We start from the raw sequence: 22,920 nt of genomic DNA on the forward strand, positions 1-22,920 counted from the left end.
AATTTAGCTTCTTTAAAATCCTTCATGACTGGGATTGGATACCAAGTAAACTGCAACAAGCCTGCATGTCTGCACAGATGAGTAGTTTTGGCTCTGTGACTCGCCTGGAGGAGACATTTTACATATCCTGTGGTCCTGCCCTGACATCTTTTTTTTATTTTTATTTTTTATATTTTTATTGACCACACGGGAAAAACAAAACAGAAAATTCATCAAGAAGCATTTTAAGATGAAACAATAAAATAATAACAAATTTATACAGAGAAACATTTTTTGCTAAATCAGAGGAATTCAGTCAATTATACATTTATATTAAACTTTATAAAGTAAATAAATAAATTTGTAGCCTTCCCAGTCATTAAGCCTTAACATTCATTAAATACAGAGGGGTTGCTAGAATATCGTTATAAAAAGGTTTCCCATATTTTATCCACTTTCATCATAGATCGCACTCCCCTTATATTAGCTAATGCTAAATCCATGGTGTGAATTTCATTAACCAAAGTCCACCATTCCATAATGTGTGGTGGTTTTAAAGAAATCCAAGCCATAGCAATAGTCAGCCTAGCACACGAAAATCCTTCATGACTGGGATTGGATACCAAGTAAACTGCAACAAGCCTGCATGTCTGCACAGATGAGTAGTTTTGGCTCTGTGACTCGCCTGTAGGAGACATTTTACATATCCGGTGTTCCTGCCCTGACATCTAGGCCTATTGCAGTTGAATCTGTTGCACTCTCAAGGACACGAGTGGGATCTCACTCCACCCCTCTCCACAACTGGTGATACTGTATGACGCAAAGGGCATCCTGGGGCTCAATAACCACTGGAAACACCGGATTGACTAAGCTTTGGAGACTGTGAAAATCTGCCTTTTCCGCTGATGGAAAATGTTGGTTCCCCCTATACAGACGTACTGGATGGAATCCATGGCCATAATGGCTTCCCATGAACAACTGATATACAAAAGGAATGTTCAGGTCCGGGAGTATTCCTCCTTTGACTGTCTATTTCAGTACCTATTCTCGCATGCTGACTGTCTTCACTTGTTGCTCTTGGACTGGTCCATGGCACTCTTTGATGTGGTATGGTCTACCCCTTACGTGCCCCACAGCTTTATTGTTACTCTTATAGTTTCTATCTTTATGTTCACTGATGTTGCTCGATTTTCTTTTATATCCAGCAACGCTCTGTATTAGTCGTGTAGACTCCTATAAGTTCAATTGTATTATCACAGTAGAAACCATCACATTATGGAAGTTGTTGTAATAATGGAGTGCGATTCCTACCCATGTTGGTGGCTCATTGACTGTGGTTGTTTATTATTCGGGTTTGGATTATAGTGTCCCCTTTAAGGGGTATGTTCTGTATTGTGTCAGACATCTTGAATACTGATGCGTATTGTTGACTATAAAAGTACTAAACAGATTAAAAAAAGAAAATAGTGCTAGTGTTATGTGATCTGTAAGTTGAAATTCCTGCAGACCTGCTAACTTTAAAAAAGTCACTGTGTAAGGAAGGGTGGAGCATTGGAAGGGTGTTGGCCTTGTGCTGTAAACTACCGAAGAGGCAACCTCTCCCACCAAATTCCCCTCCTCCTTCTCCCCCCCCCCCAAAAACCTTGCTAGGCCTGGTGCAGATATTTTGGGTGTTTTCACGCCCCTAATGAAAATCAACAGTTCATAGCCTCCAAAGACAAGCTGGAAATACATACACTCTTTGCAGTGGCTTCCAGATCAATTTTACTGCAACCTGGTGATATCGACTGTTCATCAGGTGACTGTGTGAAAGTGTCAAATGACGGGTCTGTTGCTATGAATAACTAGCATTTGCAATGCAATCGGTCTCGTCTCTGGAACCTTATATGTATTTAGCTATGCAGCACATTAGCCTGGGTGCTGAAACATCTACTGTTCTTCAACATGGAGGGAAAGTAAGCACCAAACTGCGTGACACGCCAGGTATGGGAACACATGGAGAGAAATATAGCCTTTCAGCGGGAAATGGTATAGTCCAAAGGTCTAGTTTTAATAGAAAATCAGGGCCCTTTGTGATCATATCACTGAAAATACAAGATTTGAATTTTTTTCCTTTTAAACAAGTGCTCGTGGCAGACAATTTCTATGGATTGGAATCTAGAGAATGCTAAATTGATTCTGGTACATGTTTCTTGTTCTCTGCAGTCTTATCTACACAATGTAAATACTTCATCTGCTCCTGTTTTACTGGGCCTCAGATCCTATTCGTGGCTTATACATAGCAGCATATATTTATGAATAAAATATAAATGCACATATAAAATACAAATACTAATTCATCTTAACCTCACCCATCTACCATGTTACTGCACAGACTTTAAAACTCATTACAGAAAAGTGAATTGGTAGGCATATTATCACAATAGGCCAGGCATGAAACGCTGGTTACGTGGCGCAGATATAATAAATATGTGATTCAAGAGTGAAAAAATCTTGCCACACGATTGGTGAGCCATAAAATATTAATTTTGCACGTTTTAGCAGTGGCCACCTGCAGGCCCTTTTCAGGAAATGATCAGGAAATGAATTACGCTGCTTTGCTGCTTTCCTAATTAATGGCAACTTATTCAGAACACGTCCTACTCAACAATGCCAGTCAGAAAACACGTGGTGAAGGCAAAAGGCCAAAATATCCTGCCGCATGGTGATTAAACTGGACACGTATCCTGTTGCGTCATGGTTCTTTTATATATTTAATGTATAAACCTCCAAAAAATCCACATCTGACCATGGGCACTTTTTGTCCCTCTAGTAGTTCAGGATTTTTCCAAATTTCCTTTATAGTGGAGTGTTCAGTTTAATCAGTGATTGTATTTAACAAAGTATGGAACTGCCAGTGCTCCGGGATTAGTTTTATCCAGCAGGTAGTGTCAAAGAGAGGCCTTTGCACTCCATACCGCACCTTTAGACGATTGTCTGTGTCAAGAATGATCAGCATGCACTTGTTGGGCGACCACAGGTCCTTGGTGGAAGCAACTTTGTTTATGACCTGTTCTTGGCAACAGTTCTTCCCGAGTTAACAAACAATGCTGGAGGCTTGACATCAATGTCATCACGTGCCTTCTCTTCAAAGGTCTGCTCTGACAGCTATGGTGGCCCCACTAGACTAGACCAAATGGAGAGCCAGGTTTTCTCGTAGAGTGCCGTGAACGCTGGAGGATATATACATCTCAAACGTTCAGAAAGACCAAGATAGAAGCATACCATAATAAATTGGCAAAGATGCTATGATGTGGTTCATTTTCGATTAGTGTTTTTGGTGGCACTATACAGGCCGTATTTTTGTTAAGAGCATAGAACGAGGTAAAACAGATGAGGGTCAAACTTTTAAGTGATATCACTGTTTGGCACAGAGGGTCTAAGTTACAAAATTGAGGCCAAAGACTCCAGTTTAGGCATCCGTTTCCTTCATAGGACCATCGTCTCAGACTCTCATTGCTCTTTTCGGTTTAAGGGGCATCACCACCAACCTTTGCTGCCTGCCCTCTTGACATCCTCCCTCTCTGTGCCTCCCATGATGCATCCGCACTGCAACCCTCTCCTCACGAGGTCTTCAGAGGGTCAAAAATGTTGACATTATTCGCAATTAACAGCAAAAATAGAATCAGACACAGAACCCTGCCCGTATAGTATATAGAGGCCCTACAAGAGGATCCGAAGGTTCACAAGTGGGTGACAACAGGGGGAATTAGAGCCAAATACACATAGAAACTTTTTAGATTTCTTTATTTATCAGCCATTTGGTCAGCGACATTTTTTCTAGAGATTTCAGAATGTTTTTGTTTAGATAAAAAAAGACATTACATATATAACATCTATACAAGTTCAATGAAAACAGGGGTCCCACACACACCGCACAATTCAAAACTCAGTCCACATTCTTATCCTTTCCACTATCTCTCATTCAAAATTCCTTCCACACATCACATCACCTTGTGCTTTTGTCAATGCAACATTATCCATCTTGATTGCACTTATAGGCACGTTGTACCTTCTTGTATGTGATGTGTGAAAGGAATTTTGAATGAGATAGTGGAAAGGATATGAATGTGGACTGAGTTTTGAATTGTGCGGTGTGTGTGGGACCCCTGTTTTCATTGAAATTGTATAGATGTTATATATGTATCCAGCTCAAAGGGGTGACCAACACTCGAGTAGCACTCAGACACGGCACGCTTTTTCCCCCAAAAAGCGTTTAATGATGTGCACAGATAAGTTCTCAGTCTCTCAATGCATGCAACCGCAGCCTTACGCGTTTCGTGATTCCACTTCCTCAGAGGCTACAGCGGTCGAAAGGAGCATAACGGGCCACATCCTCCTATTAAGCCAAATCGCACGTTGAAATTCAGCTGCTTTGTATGAGTCAATGCGTAGGGCATCTGGGAGATGTAGTCCGTGCTCTTTTATTAAGTCCAAGTGCCGTGCCCCATCTTCGAAGCCCTTACTGTATTTAGGCTTTATGGTCCCCACGCCACGGGGTTATATATGTAATGTCTTTTTTATCTAAACCAAAAAATTCTGAAATCTCTAGAAAAAATTTCGCTGACCGAATGGCTGATAAATAAAGAAATCTAAACACTTTCTATGTGTATTTTGCTCTAATACCCCCTGTTGTCACCCACTTGTGAAACAGGATCCTCTTGTAGGACCTCTATATACTATACAGGCAGGGTTCTGTGTCTGATTCTATTTTTGCTGTTTTACCCCCTTGGCCTGCCCTTAATAAAAAAACCCGATTGGGAACCCCCTTCTATTTTGTTATTAATTGCAATTAAGTTTGAAGCTGTCCATTGTGACGTTTAGGCAGTAAAGTAAGTGGAGTTGTTACTAAGTTGCTAAGTTGTTGGAGATTTGAGTATGTAGGAATGTGCGTTGTTTTACACCTGCAGAATGTCCCGGCACAATGAACACAGGCTGGAGGACAAACCGGTCGATCCGGTCCTTCTCGCATCTTACTTGCTGGAGCTGTCAAAGCTGAGGCTAATTAATTTAAGTGCACGCTTATTTACTGACCTAATGGTTTCCAACTTTAAGAGTTCCCATTACAATAAATCAAATGTATTGTATTTTTTATTCGTAAATAGAGGGCGAACGTATTGCAATATACTCTGTTAGTGTTGTAAATAAGCTCTCTGACCCACAAAGGTGCTAGCTTGGTGTAGCTTCAAGATGCTCCTTGGAGTGAACGTTGCGCTTTATAAATACCATCATTCATTCAAAGAGATTATCAAAATGATTTAATCTCGCCTTTGCTGGGCTAGTCAGAGGCAATCCACACAAGGACAGTAGTTGACTGTTGACAGCTGGATTCATAGAATGTTCCAAGGCGAAAAGAAATGGAGGGTGGGGAGAGGGAGTAGAAAAAAGACTTTGGGGAAGGGGAGGAAGGAAGCAAAGGAAGATACAACACATTTCCTCACCTAAGGAGAAACAGGCACTAGGTGCATAAACAAATAAAACAATGTGATCAGAAAGCTAATGCAATAAAGAGGTTAAAAAAGCAGAGATAATAGCCATAAGGACAATGCCATTCGAAAGATAACGCACTAGTACCACAGGTGGAGGAGATCCATTAACTGCAATCCAGTGTTAACACATAAGTAATTATGAAGATTCAGGTTATGACAAAGAGACGATTACGACTTTAGCAATGCATCGCCGGGTCCACTGCATCACCAAAGTTGTGGTCAGACCGCCTGCCAGATTAGGAGTTTCCTCCTGTCTGGTGTGCTTTTTTTGGCATTTCCACAGAGGTGTCTCTAAAAACGAGCACTGCATTCGGAACGCGAAAAACAGTTTCTGCACAGCATGGACTGAAAAGTCCATGGCCTTCAGGAACTGGTGTGCATGCACACAGGTGAGCTCATGTTGTGCTCCCTGTGTGCATCCACAGGGCACTGTCGGGTCCCCTTTGTTTCCTCTCTGCCAGGGTTTTCATGGTGGAGGAACCGCCATGAAAACCCTGATAGAGAGAAAACTCCTAATATGCTCGGCTTATTGATGCCTATTCACTGCCGCAACACCGCCAAGGAACAGCCGGACCCACTTCTTGACTCATAATTGGGCGTTTGGGAGACTGCCACTGCTGTGCCCCCAGGAGTCTCGCAGTCCAAAGACCTCCAGGTTCATAATCGGACCCCTAACTGCTTCATTGCGGCGCGAATTCCGCCGCTGTGCTGGGACATTCCAATCCTGCGCGTGGCTCAGACGGCCCCCGGCCGTCATGCGCACACGTCCATGAGCACGGAAGAGGCTAATCATTATGCCATGTAGGCGTAGCATGCACATTCCTCAATGCTGTTTTCCTGACAGCCCCTGATATAGGTGTTTAAGCAGGCAGCACACTTGGTTGTACATTGACCCCCTGTCCATGCTACAGGTTTATCCATTATCAAGGAGAACAGCATTGCAACCAACTGACTAATGCTCTGTGGATGAGAAAATCTATCACCATCACACTTCTGTAAAGTAGGTAACTTCACACATACTCAGACTCCCACACAAAATAGACTTCTTCACGCCAACATGCCCTCATATGTTTCTTTGCACCTTGATTAGTGAGGCACAATTTTCTCCATAACCACATTCCCGATCACATCAGTAGAAACCCTTTTCTTCACCCAGAAAGGTGTCATTGTAGTTCTGGGATCTTTCCCTTCAAAGGAAACACAGGGCGAATGTTGAGACGGAAAAGTCTTCGGCATGGCAATGGGCATGCAACCTTGCCATTTGTGCCCCAAATGTACTGATAGCTGCATTGCTAATGCTGATTTTTGCTGTCTTAGGCAAACACGGATCATGTGTGTGCACCATGACATAGGCCTGCCTCACGGATTACAGTCATGTTGGATTGGGAGGGGTGCCCAAAGCACTACCATCATAGTGATGGAAGGTAACTGCCTTCGCCAGGAGTTAAGCAGTACAAGCCCAGTGGTGGCAGTATATAGTGTAGTGATCAGTAGGAAAGAACTGATCCTTTTTATCTGTGTCACTGGAGTGAAGCATATAGGCTCACTCGTTTTAAGTTCTGCTGCTGTGTACTTAACTCACCTTGACCTACATTAGTTTGGTGAGTAGTGCATGTGTGGAGAACTTGTGCTGGGTGTCTGTGCGCCTGTGAATGGAACAATACAGAGATAATGCAGTACTGTGCAGTGCGTGCATGGTAAATACAAGTTCCGGGTGTGTGTGTGCCTGTGAGCGATACAGTACATGAAGGGTACAGTGTTGTTCAGAGCGTGCATGTTCAATTCATGTGTGCCTGTGAACGGTAGAATTCATGGGCGACTGAGTTTCATTTTTGGAGACCCAGGGCTGCAAGGTGAAACATGAGGATAGTAGGTAGAGAAATCCTCCCATACAGATTTGTGTATTGCTCGATTCATGTAAGCTGGGTGGGACACACATGAGAAGGAAAAGCCAGGCTCCATCGGTTCACTTCAAATGGTGGTGCTCTTTGATTCAGCGAGAGGTCACAAGGAAAGGACCTGGGCACCTCTCAGGAAGGAGATGGGGCTGATAATGGAATTATAAAGAGTAGGGTTGAAGCTTTGGGCCAACCTATAAACATAACACTATGGCTGACATCCAGGTGTGAACTCTAGTAACTACCATGGCCTGTGATGTAGGGCTCTCAGCTTTGGAGTCACTCCTGCTATGACTGCTTTCCAGAGTAAAAGAGGGGAGAGGAGCGGGCACTTCGAACGGAAGTACACAGCCCACATGAACTTCAAAGACTCTGAGTCTACATCACATTTGGTGTCTGGAAATGGACTATAAAAAGGGGAGCTTGAAACTCCAAAAAATGGCAACTGTCAAGCAGACACTCAGACATGTCGAGGAGGAAAAGCTCTGGGAGACTCGTGACCTGGATTGAGGCTCAAGGTCTCCCAGCCGTGTGAGGGGATTTCACCCAGGGAATCCAAGACCATCTACCCTGGAGCACTAGTACTTGCCTGCTTCCCCAGACCAGTGTGCCCTGTGAGGAAGAGGAGAGTGTTGGAGGGAGTGAGGTCCAGTGGGGAATCCTGTTGAGTGGACTCCCTTTGTGAGGTGTGAGGGACACCTGCTGCACGGATCAAGTCACGGCACATGACAAAGTCAGTGACCCCTGTATGCCAGAGAAGGGCTGCCATAAAGTGAGCCGTGATCATCGCCATGCCAAACAGGTGTTTGGCTGTGTATGGTGACCCCGTTGCCAGGAAGGACTTCCAAGCAAAGATTGCCAAACTGATTTGGTTGTTGCCCATGCGCAGTGGAGAGACGGTGACCCGATATGCTAGAGAGGGTCGCTGGGACCAGGCAAGAAGTGTGACCTGGTCGGGGTCGCCACCAGAGGAGAGAGACTGCTGTGGGAAACCATGTGGCCCCACACCGTGACAGAGGGTCAACGTCAGGACATTTGCACCAATTCCCCCCCACCCTGGGACCGACCCAAAAACATACCCACTTTGGAGGAATCCCGATGAACCTCCGGTTGCTGCGGCTGCACAACCCTGATAGAGCAGAGATTATATCAAACAATTTTACTGGTAAAAGAAATGATTATGACAACCTTTACACAAATAATGACAAAATGGGTGCAAAATATCAAGTTATGAAAAATGACACCCAAATATAATTTAGATACTGCATCGTAAAAGCATGCAGATGATAAGATAGTGTTGAGATATATTATATTTTAACGAATATAGATAGGACTATTAATCATGAATCATTTTCACTCATTTGAATAATGTAGGAGGAAAATCTCACATTATGGATTTTTAATTCTAATGGATTGGTTTTAATGTGAAAAAGAAACAAAAATGTATTTCATGTTGTAATGTGTACACCGAAAATGACAAAACAAAAGTAGATGCTTCATGAATATATTTAAATGTGCTTTCATGAAACTTCCTTAACGTGTGTTTTATATCAGTTGAATAACACAAGCAAAAACAAGAATTCATGAGTATTTTCTTATGTCATTAATGTTAACATTTACAAACATTTTAGGAGTACCCTATACTTACATGCATTAATTATGAACAAACTGAAATGTGTAATGATGTATTCTGAAATCATATGCTACTTTCCTATTGACCTGTGATTCACAATTTAACATGACATCCCCTGGACTGAATAGCGTAGTTGGAACAATGTTTGTTACACTGTGGAACAGCTGCTTGAGAAAGAGCACACATCATTTCTTATGTTTCTCTTTTTAAATGTCCTTTTCTTCAATGTGTCCTATGCTTACATGACCTAAGGAAGATGCGTAATAGATTTACTTAAGTTTTCCCGATTTGTATCCTCTTTACTGCTACATCAAGCACATCTACTTGGACTGACCAGTGGATCTGTGTGGTCTGGTAATTGGGTGATGCCAGGGGGTGTCACCCCGGAAATCTTGCGAATTTAATTGCTATATTTTGGGATCTGGTGGGCGCAGCAGCTTTCTTCCTTGATATGGGTTTCTGATCTTTGATTCAGATACCAATGCTGCTGTCGGGACAAGCGCTCATTGCTGCTGACTGCCGTTCTAGCGCAAATTGAACCTTTTGGATGAAGGGTTCTTGTTATGATGTTGTAACTCTGTTGTTACAGCAACAGACTGATAGAGATTGCTGTCTTGACGAACTGGAACTGGCTACTTGGAATTTCGCTGATCTTTCCTGAGAGTCTTTACAAGGCTCACCTGGCTTCCTAATCCTATTGGCACATACGCTGTAGGCGTCCAAATCTGCCTCGGCTGAGGAAGATTTTCCTCCATCATATTCTCCCTGAATCTAAGAGGTTTGGTATATTTCATTGAATCCTTTACTAATTGATTATAAGCGATGTATGCACATTTTATTTGAATGCAAATGCTCTTTATCTATAAATGATTAAGTAAGCTTTATATTCTTAAATATGATTCTGCTGTTCTGTGAGTGAACTATTGGTTTTGGGTTACTTATAGTCACTATGGGAACTTTACTTAATTGAAATGTATATGAGTTGAAGATACAGTTATCCTATTCCTGGGGCTCATTGGTAACTGTCCATTCTTCTAATATTAAACCTCTTTCAGCACAGAGCAAGATCCATCGGAGGACCAACTATATGCACAAGGTAGCGAGAGGTTAAAGTACAGTGCATCATATGCAAGGGCCCAGTAAAGGCCACAGCAACCCTGTGAGAGAATCTCAAGGACCATCAAGTGCAGCCCGTCTGGGCTGCATGCAAAGAACTGACCAGAACCAGCCACTGCCACTCCAGCACCCGCAGAGGGGGCACACTCAGGAACTCCGGTCGCTCCGATCCTGCAGTGGGGGTAAGACTGGTTTCAACTCAGTTGGCCCCGCTGGAATTTGCTTGCTAGATAACGCTTTGGCAACCCTTTTTGATCAATACAGAGTTGGCGCAAACACTTGTGTGGCTAACACTGAATTGTATGCAAACAAAGGAGGAGTACCCCCTGGGTAGGCAGCAGAGAAATTCTGTACCTAGAGCTTAAGGCTCATTCAGAGCACAATGTGCCCAACCTTGGCAGGACAGCGCATGTCCTTTTTTGAAGACCCCTCACTCACCAACCTGGTTGGTGACATGCTTCATCACTGGGGTCCCACCCTGAAGGCCGAGTGCCGACAGGGTGTGCTTCGACACCTGGTTACTGTGGAGCGGGTTTTGTTCTTTTTTATATGTGTAATAACTTTAAAAGAGGGGAAGTGATTTAAAAAGGGTTCAAATGCTACTCACTGCAAGAGTTTATTCCTGAGAGTTTGAACCCCCATAAAAATAGTGTGACACCTATGCCTAATTAGGAAGACTTCGGTGTCTTAAGAAGTGTCGTGTTTTTTTAAAAATAGCGAAAGTGTGCTATGTGATTTGTTACAAAAGAAAAATAGGTCGACATGTTTCAACCATCACATGATTGTGGATTTTCGTCAGGACCAGAAACAGTGACCTGGGAGGTACGTACTCGCTAAGGTACGGCCTACCCTCGGTCACAAAGAAAAACATGTCCACAAAATTGTGGGCCTTAACAAAAGTTTGATGGTCTTCTCCCCGGTCTGGAAGAAAAAGCAAAAAACCTGTAGAGAAAAATGGGGGATAGGGGTTGGGATCACATACACAAGTGGACAGACATTGATGTACACTTAACATATAAGCAAATGATTGCAATTATTGACCCATGCTGATCGTTGTAGTAACACCTGTGCCCCTAGAAGATGTAGGGAGGTGCGATTAAATCTTTTCCTGGCTTGTGCATGGGTGGATAATTCCCCGGGACAGCCCAGGGGGTGAATCTGGCCTATAGTCTGGGTGATTTAACATTAGATTTCATGGGATGTACATGTCTAACATATTCCCGGGCGCTACAACTAGGAATGCCAGAGTCAGGATGTTAACTGTTGAGGTTGCAGCAATGTGGAGCCCCGAGTTATGTAAGACATTCGGCTTACTTTGCGAGCGGTATCAGTCCGCTACATGGGCATCCGGGTTCCAAGAGCCCAGCTCACTTCATCTATCAACAGTGAGGGGTCTTCAAAAAAGGACATGCGCTGTCCTGCCAAGGTTGGGCACATTGTGCTCTGAATGAACCTTAAGCTCTAGGTACAGAATTTCTCTGCTGCCTACCCAGGGGGTACTCCTCCTTTGTTTGCATATCTATAACAGTAGGGGACTAGGAGTTCCAACCTCACTAACCAATACCCTTACTCTCTCATTGTTGTGAAGTAACACTGAATTGTGCCTACCGTGAATGGAGAAAAAACACTATTGTTACAGAGCGGAGGGAGTGGGACACAGGAAACCACCCAAGAAACACTAGAGCACCGCCCTCAGGGGGTCTCTGCAGTTGTTTTATGAAAGTTGTATATTCCTTTGTGTTGATAGCGGTTAAATCAAATAATAATTTTCTTAGAAGAGTAATTAGCTGGACAGTAGCTTTGAGTTGTGAGCCTGTGTCCACCCCTATATCTCCTCCCCTTTCCCCACCAAGGAGCCTTTGACTGCTTGACCCAGGTTACCACTGAAGAGTCAAGTGCTGAAGAATTACTTAACCCAGTTGCTGAGGATCAATTGTAGGCCGGGCCCCGGAGCAACAGGAGTAAAAGGTCACCACCACGACCGTTGGGCACAGTACCCTCTGCTTGCCCCATGGCCCTTCGAACTGGGTTCCGACAGTGCTACTCCCGTAACACTATTGGGTGTGGTACGGTGTGCTCAGACAATTTATGAAAAGGCTTTACTTGCTGGCACCACCATAATCTCAGCCCTTTGGTAATATTATTTTGCAATGCAGTTAATCCGCTCTACTAACTCAATGGCATGGGGACAATACAGTGGAGTTTTGAGGTGGCAGATTGACATCTCGTTAATAAGGATGCTTGTTTCCGGTTCAGGGAAGACCTGGCTTGGCAGTTCGGGCTGGACTGTTCCCATGAGGCACAGAGTCAAGACTGATTTGCATATGGCCATGTCTGAACTGGGGTGGGGTGGTGAGCAAAATAACGATGGATTAAACCCAGATCTGTGACTGGGGTGAATGTTTTGCCAATGTGCAACATTCCGTCCATCATCTTGAGTGTTTTGCTGTTTGCCCTATGTGGGAAGGGTATGCCCAGACGTGGGTTCCGTGCTCACTACACCACTGGAGTCAAGCTATATTGGCTGATAGCCAGAAACCGGTCCTAGGATGCTTGATTCCGGTCCAGGGAAGACATGGCTTGGCAGTTCGGGCTGGACTGTTCCCATGAGGCACAGGGTCAGACTGATTTGCATATAGCCATATCTGAACTGGGGTGGCGTGGTGAGCAAAATAACGATGGATTAAACCCAGATCTGTGACTGGGGGTGAATGTTTTGCCAATGTGCAACATTCCATCCATCATCTTGTGTGTTTTGCCAAACAGACATTACAACATGTAATAGGTTAAGTTCCAACATGTTGGCACCTACTATATGAGGGCTTTAACTGGTACTCTATTAGCAAGCTAAATGATATTCAGCTGCTTCCAGGCTTTAAAAGAATGTCTAAAATGAGTGTAGATTCTTCTGTGGATGGTCAGTAAGTTGCTGACTAGGTCTTCTTTTTTTAGAAAGTCCTGCACAATGATGTTGATGCAATGAGCCAAACACAGGACCCTGAAATAGCACCATCTGCCATGGCCTCAACAATATTACTGCCATTGTCCGTGGCAACAACCCCAATTCTGAGACCTCTGGATCACAGCCATTCAAACACCTTGCTGTTAAAGTCTTCCAAGATGTTTGCAGCTAAATAGGATTTCTCCATGGTGAGCATGGCTACTGTTGCATGCCGTCGAACACCCTTAAAAGTATCTTCAGCACATATACCACTCGATATCTGTTGCCTAACCTCCACAAAAGAAATCCAGTGTTCAATGATACACATATAATAAGAGGCTTGACAACCGGTCCACATGTCTTTCGTCAGGTGGATAGTCTGAACAGCACTCTACTGTAAAGTTTTTCCAACCAATTTCAGCACATCGTGACGGAGCACTGAAACAGCCACTTAGGCAAAGTAGGTCGTGCAGGGACCCTTCCATATAAGGAAAAATGGCACCACAAACTGCAAAAAGAAGCACTCCTTCCACAAAAGAAAAAGGGAAGAGGTCCAGCGCTAACGTTTTAGTAAGCATCCTGTTGTACAAATGTGCAGTTGAGTGGTTTCGTTCGTAGGGCCCCTTCTGCCTGAACATTCCCATTATAGTAGCCTGGATTTTTTTCTTTTGTGATGCTACGGACGGAGATGACTTCTGGAGAGAACCAGGAGGTGGTAGACTCAATATCCATCTTGGGGCAATCACTGTATGCTGGTGCTGTTGCGTCTCCATCTGATTCTTGTGCCATTGGGAGGTTGCTGAGGCGGGTGATATTGGTGCACTGCTAGGGGACAGGGCTGCTTTGCATAAAGATGTCACCCTGTTCTTCCGTATCACCTCCACTTTGATTGGAGGCCTTGGAGCCAATTTCCCTCTCATATTACCTTGACCATCACATGCAGAAAGTTGATTAAGGTCACCTCACAGCAGAGTGGGTGATGCTTTTTTAAATTAGTCTCTTAGCCTTCAGTACCATTGTGTGTACCAAGCTTATCTCAACGAACACTAGCAATAAAGAAGGCCCAAACAGGGGAGGTGTACTTTTTATGTGGGCCACTGGTGGAGAACTGGAGGTAGGTGGGTGTGTCGATGTTTGGGTCTATGCAGTTTGTGCTTCTACTGAGCTAGTGGTGGATGCAGGTCTCAGTGCGGGCTTTACAAATATAGGAGCTGGCATTGGCAGTGGTGCCACGTCCCTCAAAGCACGTTGAATAGGAGGGCTAATGTCAGTCTCCTCTGTCCCAGCTTTCACAATGACTGGCTTGTCATCCTCATTTCTTCCATAATTGTAAATCTTTCAGGATCTTTCCTTCTTTTGATCCTCTCATGGTATGTCTCGGACTCAGCCAGGGTCCAATTTGTGTCCAGATCATCAGAAGGGGGCTTGGAGAAGATGGTGGAGTATCCTTCCTTTTTCTTGCTGGAGATCTGGAAGCCATTGGTTGTAAAGGAGGTGGTTCCTGCTCAACAGAAAGCTGAACCTCCTGTTCTGCTCGTACTTCAGAGAGATCTATTGCTTGATGCAGCTGTTGTTTACTTTCCTGCAATGATTAGATACTACTTTGCGAACAAGATAAATCCAATGTCACTGCTCTTCGGCGTAGACATGCAGTGGCTGCCTATCAGAGAGACATCGCCTTGGGCTTAGGTTGGGGTAGTGCCGCTGATGTGGGAGTGCTGCTCCCACCTTGCTCCCCAGAGGTCTGTGAGGCAGGCCCACAAACCCCGAAAAAGGTTTGGGCCGACATGCCAGTAGTGGAAATCTGCTTCTTCCTTTACTTCCCACTGGCCACTTTCTTGGCAGCATCTTTGTTTGGGACCATCATGAAGCTGTCAAACACACAAGCCTATTACACACAATAACACAGAACAACGCAATGGTGGTGGTATTAATGCTGTTGACTGTGGTAACAATGGTGATGGAGTATTGGCGATCATGGTAGCATTCCTGAAATATTACATCAACACTGCAACACATCTGCCATGTTCTAAAATGTCGTCCAGAAAAAAAATTGGCCAGGGTCAGCAATGTTTACCCAAGCTATATTACTTCTCTGATGATCCAAAAACTCAAATCAGAAATTAAAATCTCCGAACAGAATTTGTTTTTTACAGAGGTAGATCAGAGGGCTGGGATTATTAACTGTAGCTTTCACAACTGCTGAAATAAGCCTTCTAACTGTTCTGCCTCCACTCACCATCTCAATGGAATCCTTGTGTTACTGTTGTTCATGTTTCATTGTATACCACCTGTACTAGATAAATGGTCAAATAAAATACTGGCTATTAAAGGTGATGATGGTGATAGTGTTGAATGTGGCGGTAGTGATGAATTTGATTGTAGTGATAATGGTGCTAGTAGTGGTGGGTCTGGTGCTTACAGTGGTGGTAGTGGTGTAAATAACGATAATCTTAAAATTCGTGGTGATGCTGGTGATAGTGGTGGCGATAATTGTATGTTGGTAAAAGTTGGTGGTTAAAGGGATAGTGGTAGCAGTGGTAGCAGTGCAGATGTTGGTTATAGAGGGCACTCCGAAGAACAAATGAGCAGCCCGGTTAGCACATCAGAGGTGCTGCAGACTCCATCACTGGAAAGAAACAAGCAGCCTAGCACGCATGTCAGAGGAGCTGCTGGATGCTCAGCATTAGAAAGAAATAAGCGACCCCACAGCATGTCAGAGGAGTGGCCAAGCACTCAGCATTGGAAAGAAATGAGCAACTTGGCAAACATGATGAAGTAGCTGCCAGGCACTCAGCATTACAAGAAGAGTAACCTGGCAAGCATATCAGAGGCACTTATGGTTATGGACGAGAGGAGCAGCCGCCTTGAGCCTCAGAAAAATGGATGCAGTACACCGTAGGAACCAGGATAGCAAAGAGCCCAGTGAAGTGCTGACAAGAAGAGCAGAGCAGTAGCTGATGAGCAACAAAAACAAGGAGAGTGGGACAGCGCTAGAAACGGCCCTACTGTGAGCCAGTGCAATTGCAACATGCAAGTGCAGGGTTTAGCAGAAATTCACAGATTAAGGTGAATTTTTGTATTTATTTGCCCATTCGTGAGTGTATCTTCCAGATGATTAATGAGGCAATACACAATCAAAATGCTACCTCTTATCCTGATTGACACGCCAAGCATCAAATGTTGACCCATGAGCTGTAGCAGAATGTGACTCACATTGCCTATAAGCCAGAGGATAAAAGGGGCCAACACATGTTCCTACTCAATATAGCTCCCTTCACTACGCCAAGCCAAAATTAGGAAAGCTCCAGAAGAGCTATGGCCGAAGGAGGCTGGCCCAAAGCCCCTTTCTGTATGAAAGACCAATATTCATTCATTCATGAAATTGCAATAGACTGCAAGTCAATATATCTGTCTTTATGTAAGACCACAAAAGTATACATGGCAGCAAGAGTCCTCTGCTGCTCTGCGCAGAAACGGCTGCTCCCCTCACCTCCCTCTCCTGTTGGTATTGTTAACCTACTGCTTATCAACTCGCCGCACTGTTCATTTCTTGCATCAGCTTTGTGCAGCGCTCTCATTACTGCTAATTAACCTGCCGCACTGTTTAATGTCTTTTATCTGCCTTGTGTAGCGCTCGTGCACTGTTTAATGTCTTTCATCTGCCTTGTGTAGCGCTCGTGCACTGTTTAATGTCTTTCATCTGCCTTGTGTAGCGCTCGTGCACTGTTTAATTTCTTTCATCTGCCTTGTGTAGCGCTCGTGCACTGTTTAATTTCTTTTATCTGCCTTGTTTAGCGCTCGTGTTACATCATTAGCATTGTGTTGTCCTGTTAAGCCTGTGCAGCGCTCGTGTAATAACAACTCAGTTTGGAAATCTGTAACTCTAGGGGCAGCGCTCGATAACGCTACTTGGCATTCACTTTTGAGAGAGCGCAAACTGACCTAAATGTATAAGTACATCACACTTACACGTAGTAAGCACAAGTCATGAAGAGAAATGCCATGAGTGCTAATAGTACCTGCAACTATATTCTGAAATGTGTAGTTAACTTAGAAATTTAAGTAGAAGTGGAACTAATGCAGAAATGTGTGAAATCATATGATTTTATTAGACGTGATAATTCCTGAATCCATGTCGTGTAGCTGCTAAAATGTAAGATGGCATGCGGGTAAACGTAGAACGTGGTAGGCCTTAGGGCCAGAGATGTGTTTCCTTTCACGACATGGATTGCACTAATGCTTTAGCAATAAGAATTGATGGGCCATGATTTATAGATGTGTTTACTGGATAATAGAACAAGAGTATTAACATGCTATTAATTAATGTAGGATTTGAATGTTATAATCATTATGAGAAATGCTGTAGGCCTGAAATGTTATAGACTTTGATTTACACGTATTAGTCTGGGCCGAGAAATGTTGCAGACCTTTTTGGAAGTCTATGAGAATTGGGATCTTGGCCGCAGATGTCTGTCTGCAAGGGAAAGGGGGGATCCAATTATAAAGAAATGAATAGAGGTTTGTTCAGGAGAAGGCCCAGACATGGAGGAGGGTTCCGGAATGTTTTGAGGGGTATCAGCGGGCCGGAGAAGAGTCTGAGAAGCAAGGTCAACTCTTACGCACGGGGCCCAACACAAAGCAGCATGGAAAAAGCCAGAAGATACACCACGTGAGGGGCGTCTCATGAGGGGCGTCTCAAATGTTGTTGACTGTTTTGTATTAGGGACAGCACCCCTGGGTGGAGTTAGAGCAGATGCCTGAGGACCCTTTAGAGAGCGGATGGGTAGGCAGAGAGGGGTCATGACTGGAGAACTATAGGTTTTCACCAAGAGACTAAGAGTGGGTGACTTCCCTAGGGGGTCATTCGCCGCTGACACCTTTTGATAGGTTGGGACTTTGTTAAGTAGGGATACCATCTAGAGCAGGGTAGGGACAGCCTAACCTGTGTTTTTCCTCCAACACACATAAGGGAATTGATCACTGGAATCAGGACATGGAGGGCACTAGATAAGTGGGAAGAGAGGTGGTCCAAGAAGGGGACCGTCAGGAGAAGCACGATTGGTATGACGCCAGGAAGACTGCAGGGAATAGAGGCATACCCTTTGCGTGAAGTCGCAAATGGGAACTATGTGCACGTCCCTTGGAGTAGGGGAGACTTAGCTGCTTTTACCACCTCCTTCCCCAAATTGCGGGAAAACCCAGTGGAGTGGTACAAGCAAGTTGAGAGATTTGTAAAAATATCAAAGGTCCTATGGATAGATCTGAACACGCTGTTTGACATTGTAGTGCCAGGAGATTTGTGGACGGCATGCAAGGTTAGCGCTGAGTGGCCCACAACGGAGCCGGAGAGAGATGCTAAGACTAATGGACCGTCCGAGATTGTGATGGCAAAATTCGAGAGAGTGATGACTTGGCTGAAAGAGAAAGTGCCAATGCAAGACATAGATTGGGTCAAAATAGACCGAACAAGACAGGAACCCAAAGAGACAGTTCACGAATATTATGAGAGATTGTTGAAAGCGTTTAAACAGTATAGCGGTCTGGATGTAATGGATCCAAAGGACATAGGGCAATTTGTGTCCAAATTCGTCCTGGGTTTGAGACCGGATATTAGTTTAATGATTCAGCAACACTTGATTTGCTGGCAAAATAAACCCCTAGATGAAATACTGAGGTATGCCAGGTACTGCTGTGATGAGATAGACTCCAAGGTAAAGAAACTAAAGGAGAAACTGATGGTGGTACAGATGCAGGCAGCCGGCAAGGGGGGACCGCAGCAACAGCAACAAGGAACCGGTACTGGAGGCAAGAAACAGTATAGCCAGAACAAGGGCAGTGAGGAGAACTCCACCTTTAAGCCTAGAATAGACATTGCTGCCTTGAAGAAAACGACTAGGTGCCACCAGTGTAACGAGGTGGGGCATTGGAAACGCGAGTGTCCCTATAACGTTGAAATAGGAGAACAAGAGCTAGAGGAGGAAGAGGTCCAGAGTGCGCCTACAAGAGGGGTAACGCCATACCAGGGAAAGGTGCTCAAAGGGGGGGGGTCCTCCTCCCCGAGCCCAGTTCCCACAGCCACCCAGAGTAGGGACTATGGGCAAGACATATAGACAGATGCCTCTGTTTGTAGGTGGAGAGGAATGCTATTACGTAGATCCACTAACTGGACAGAGAGTGGAGAGAGAGGACTGCACCCTCGGGGCAGCCTTGGAGGTAGATCAGAGGGGACCCTACGTTGAGGCAGAAGTAGCAGGGTGCCCCACGACATTCCTAGTGGACACAGGAGCCACTCGATCCACGATCAGATCAGCTGCAGTTCCAGACCTGCCCATGTCTGGAGAGACCATACAAGTGGTGGGGGTCGCAAACAGGAGAATAACCAGCCAATTGACAGAACCAGTACAGGTGAAAATAGGGAAGTACAGCGATGAGCATCAAGTTGTGGTTTGCGATTCTAGTCCGGTATGTCTGCTAGGAAGAGATCTTTTGTGCAAGTTAAATTGCACTATATACTGCACCCCGCAAGGAGTGGAAGTATTGACCAATGACGACGATGCTGACTTCAAAGTCGCAAATTCAAGAATCTGTGTGGAGCTGTACCCCACTTTGACAGTAGACGAGCTCCCCTGGGACTTGAGAGAGACAGTGGCACCAGAAGTATGGGACTTCACTGGGGAAGAGATTGGATTGGTTAAAGGGGTGGACCCAGTGAAAATCGTAGTGAAACCACATGCTGAGTTTCCAAGAACACCCCAATACAAATTAACTCCAGAAACGATTGCAGGTATAAAGCCCGTGATCGAGTCCATGATTAAGCAGGGAATACTGAAGGAAATCGTGGGTAGTCCATGTAACTCCCCGATTATGGGTTTGCAGAAACCAAATGGGAAATTCCGGATAGTGCAGGACCTCAGAAAGATTAATAATATTGTTGTTTCGTGTTGTCCAGTGGTACCGAATCCATCAGTGATACTGTTTCAGATACCATTCCAAGCTGAGTGGTTCACTGTGATTGATCTTTGTCAGGCTTTCTTTTCGATTCCTCTGGACGAAGAAAGCCATTTTCTTTTCGCATTTAAGCTGGAAGGTCGCGTCCTAACATGGTGTCGTATTCCTCAGGGGTATACAGAGAGCCCATCGATCTTTAACCAGCTGCTGAAGAAAAATCTTGAAAGTCTAGTGCTGCCCCAGAAGTCAGTTCTGGTCCAGTACATAGACGACCTCCTTGTGGCGTCAGAAACAGAAGAAGCTTGCAGGGAGGACTCCATTGCTTTGTTAAATCACCTAGCTGCAAATGGGCACAAGGTGTCCCCGGGAAAGTTACAGTACTGCCTGACAGAAGTGCAGTACTTGGGACACAGAATTGAGAAAGGCAAACGAAAAGTATCACCAGACAGGATAGAGGCGATCATGAAAATGAATGCGCCTAAGACACAGAGAGAAGTCAGGATGTTCCTAGGGATGGTGGGTTATTGCCGACAGTGGATCGCGAACTTTTCACTGAAAGCAAAACCCTTGCAAAAACTGACGCACAAGGAGGTGAGTGATCCGGTACCATGGGACAAAGACTGTTTGATGGCGTTCCTACAGCTGCGAGAGGACCTGTGTCGTGCTCCGGCATTGGGAATGCCTGATTACGATAAACCATTCTTGCTTTACTGTTGTGAGAGAGAGGGTTGCGCGTTGTCTGTGTTGGTCCAAATTCATGGGAATGCCCGTAGACCAGTCGCCTACTTTTCAGCTACGCTAGATCCAGTAGCTGCAGCGTTGCCCGGATGTCTCAAATCCGTTGCCGCAACAGGTGTCAGTATTGAGAGATGTGAAAATATTGTTATGGGGCACCCGTTAGAGGTATACGTGCCCCATTCCGTAGAACTGTTAATGACCAGGACCAAAACACAGCATCTGACCAACAGTAGGCTCACGCGCTATGAGCAAGTCATACTTGCTGCAGAGAACGTGACCCTCAGGAGATGCTCTGTTTTGAACCCTGCCACCTTGATGCCACTCCCAAATGACATAGACGATGATGAATGTACAGACCATGACTGCCTCGATGTGACTGAACTATGCACCAAACCTAGACCCGACATCGTAGATGAGCCACTGACTGATCCAGACGAAATTTTCTTTGTCGATGGCTCATGTGTAAGAGACGAAGTTGGGCAGTTGAGAGCAGCTTACGCTGTTTGTACAATTACTGGAGTTGTGGAAGCTGGATGCCTGGAAGGAGTACACTCCGCTCAGGTAGCCGAGATTATTGCCCTGACGCGTGCTTGCTTGGCAAGCAATCAAATTCGAGTCACCATATACACCGACAGCCAATATGGTTACGGGGTAGTTCATGATTACGGGCAGTTGTGGTCTCAAAGAGGGTTCATGACCTCTTCAGGCTCTCCCATTCGCAATGGAGAGTTTGTGCGCTTGTTGTTGGAGGCGCTGCAATGTCCAGCAGGTATCGCAGTTGTGAAATGCACCGCACATACCAGAAACATGGACTTCGTGTCACAAGGCAATAGATATGCCGACGAAGTCGCGCGGTATTGTGCGGAACAAGGGTACTCTTTCACAGAGGTGGAAGTGGGTGGAATAAATGTAAGAACTGAATTAGCTATGATACTGGAAACTGTTGACTCTTGGGACGAATTGAAGTGCATGCAAGAAAATGCTCCTGATTTTGAAAAAGAAACATGGGAAAAGGCAGGATGTGTGGTGGGTGAGGCCCATTTCTGGGTCTCAGCAGACGGAAGAGCAGTGTTACCAAATGAGATGGTGAGCCCAATGGCTAGACAAATCCATGGTCCTGTACACCTAGGGAGGGACGCTATGTTGAGGGTTTTTAGACAGACGTGGTACAATCCTAAGTTCAGAATAGCGGCAGAAGCAGTGTGCCAGCGTTGTGTGACCTGTCAGCAGTTGAACGTAGGGAAAAAGACACCAGTTGCACTGAGCCACATAGGGAGGTCGGGGGGCCCATTCAACCGCATGCAATTGGATTTCATCGAATTGCCGAGGTGCAACCGCCTCCGTTATGTCCTGGTAGTTGTTTGCGTATTCTCCAGATGGGTTGAGGCATACCCTACACGTAGGTGCGACACCCTCACAGTAGCTAAGTTACTGCTTAGGGAGCTCATTCCGCGCTTCGGGGTGCCGGCCTCTTTGGAATCAGATAGGGGAACGCATTTCAACAGCTCGCTTGTGAAAATGATTTGTGCGGCTCTGAACATAGATCAGAAATTGCATTGCAGCTATCGACCAGAAGCCTCAGGAATTGTGGAACAGATAAATAGCACCATTAAGGCCAGACTTGCAAAAGTGTGTGCATCAACGTCTCTGAGTTGGCCTGACGCTCTGCCATTGGTCCTTATGAGCCTCCGTAGTACCCCAGATAGGAGAACGGGGCTGTCACCTCATGAGGTGTTGATGGGGAGAGCAATGAGGTTGCCGTCTGTACCAACGACTGCACTGTTAAACATCACAGATGATATGATCCTGGATTATTGCAAGGGGCTGTCTGACGCCATTCATTCTGTGTCCCTTCAGGTGCAGGCTGCCGAAGTTCCATCGTGCCAGGACCTGTGCCACGACCTGTGCCCTGGAGACTGGGTGCTTGTGCGAAAGCACGTGAGGAGTAGCTGCCTGGATGTTCGTTGGCGTGGGCCCTTCCAGATCATCCTGATCACGAACACTGCTGTGAAGGTGGGAGGCCTGCCCAATTGGATCCACGCGTCGCATACGCGGAGGGTTCCAGCACCTCTGGAAGAAACAGCTCCTCTCTCGGATAGACGTCCAGCTGAGGACCGAGAAGCCATAGAGGGGGCT

General features: G+C 45.2%; 1 protein-coding gene across 7 annotated transcripts in view; it reads right to left on the reverse strand.

The window, feature by feature from the left end:
* Window positions 1-22,920, reverse strand: part of COA1 (cytochrome c oxidase assembly factor 1) — a 356,542-nt gene that overhangs the window by 155,781 nt on the left and 177,841 nt on the right. The gene's annotated exons all lie outside the window — the stretch shown is intronic.

This window comes from Lissotriton vulgaris, chromosome 4_1 (genome assembly GCF_964263255.1).
Source record: "Lissotriton vulgaris chromosome 4_1, aLisVul1.2, whole genome shotgun sequence".
NCBI lineage: Eukaryota > Metazoa > Chordata > Amphibia > Caudata > Salamandridae > Lissotriton > Lissotriton vulgaris.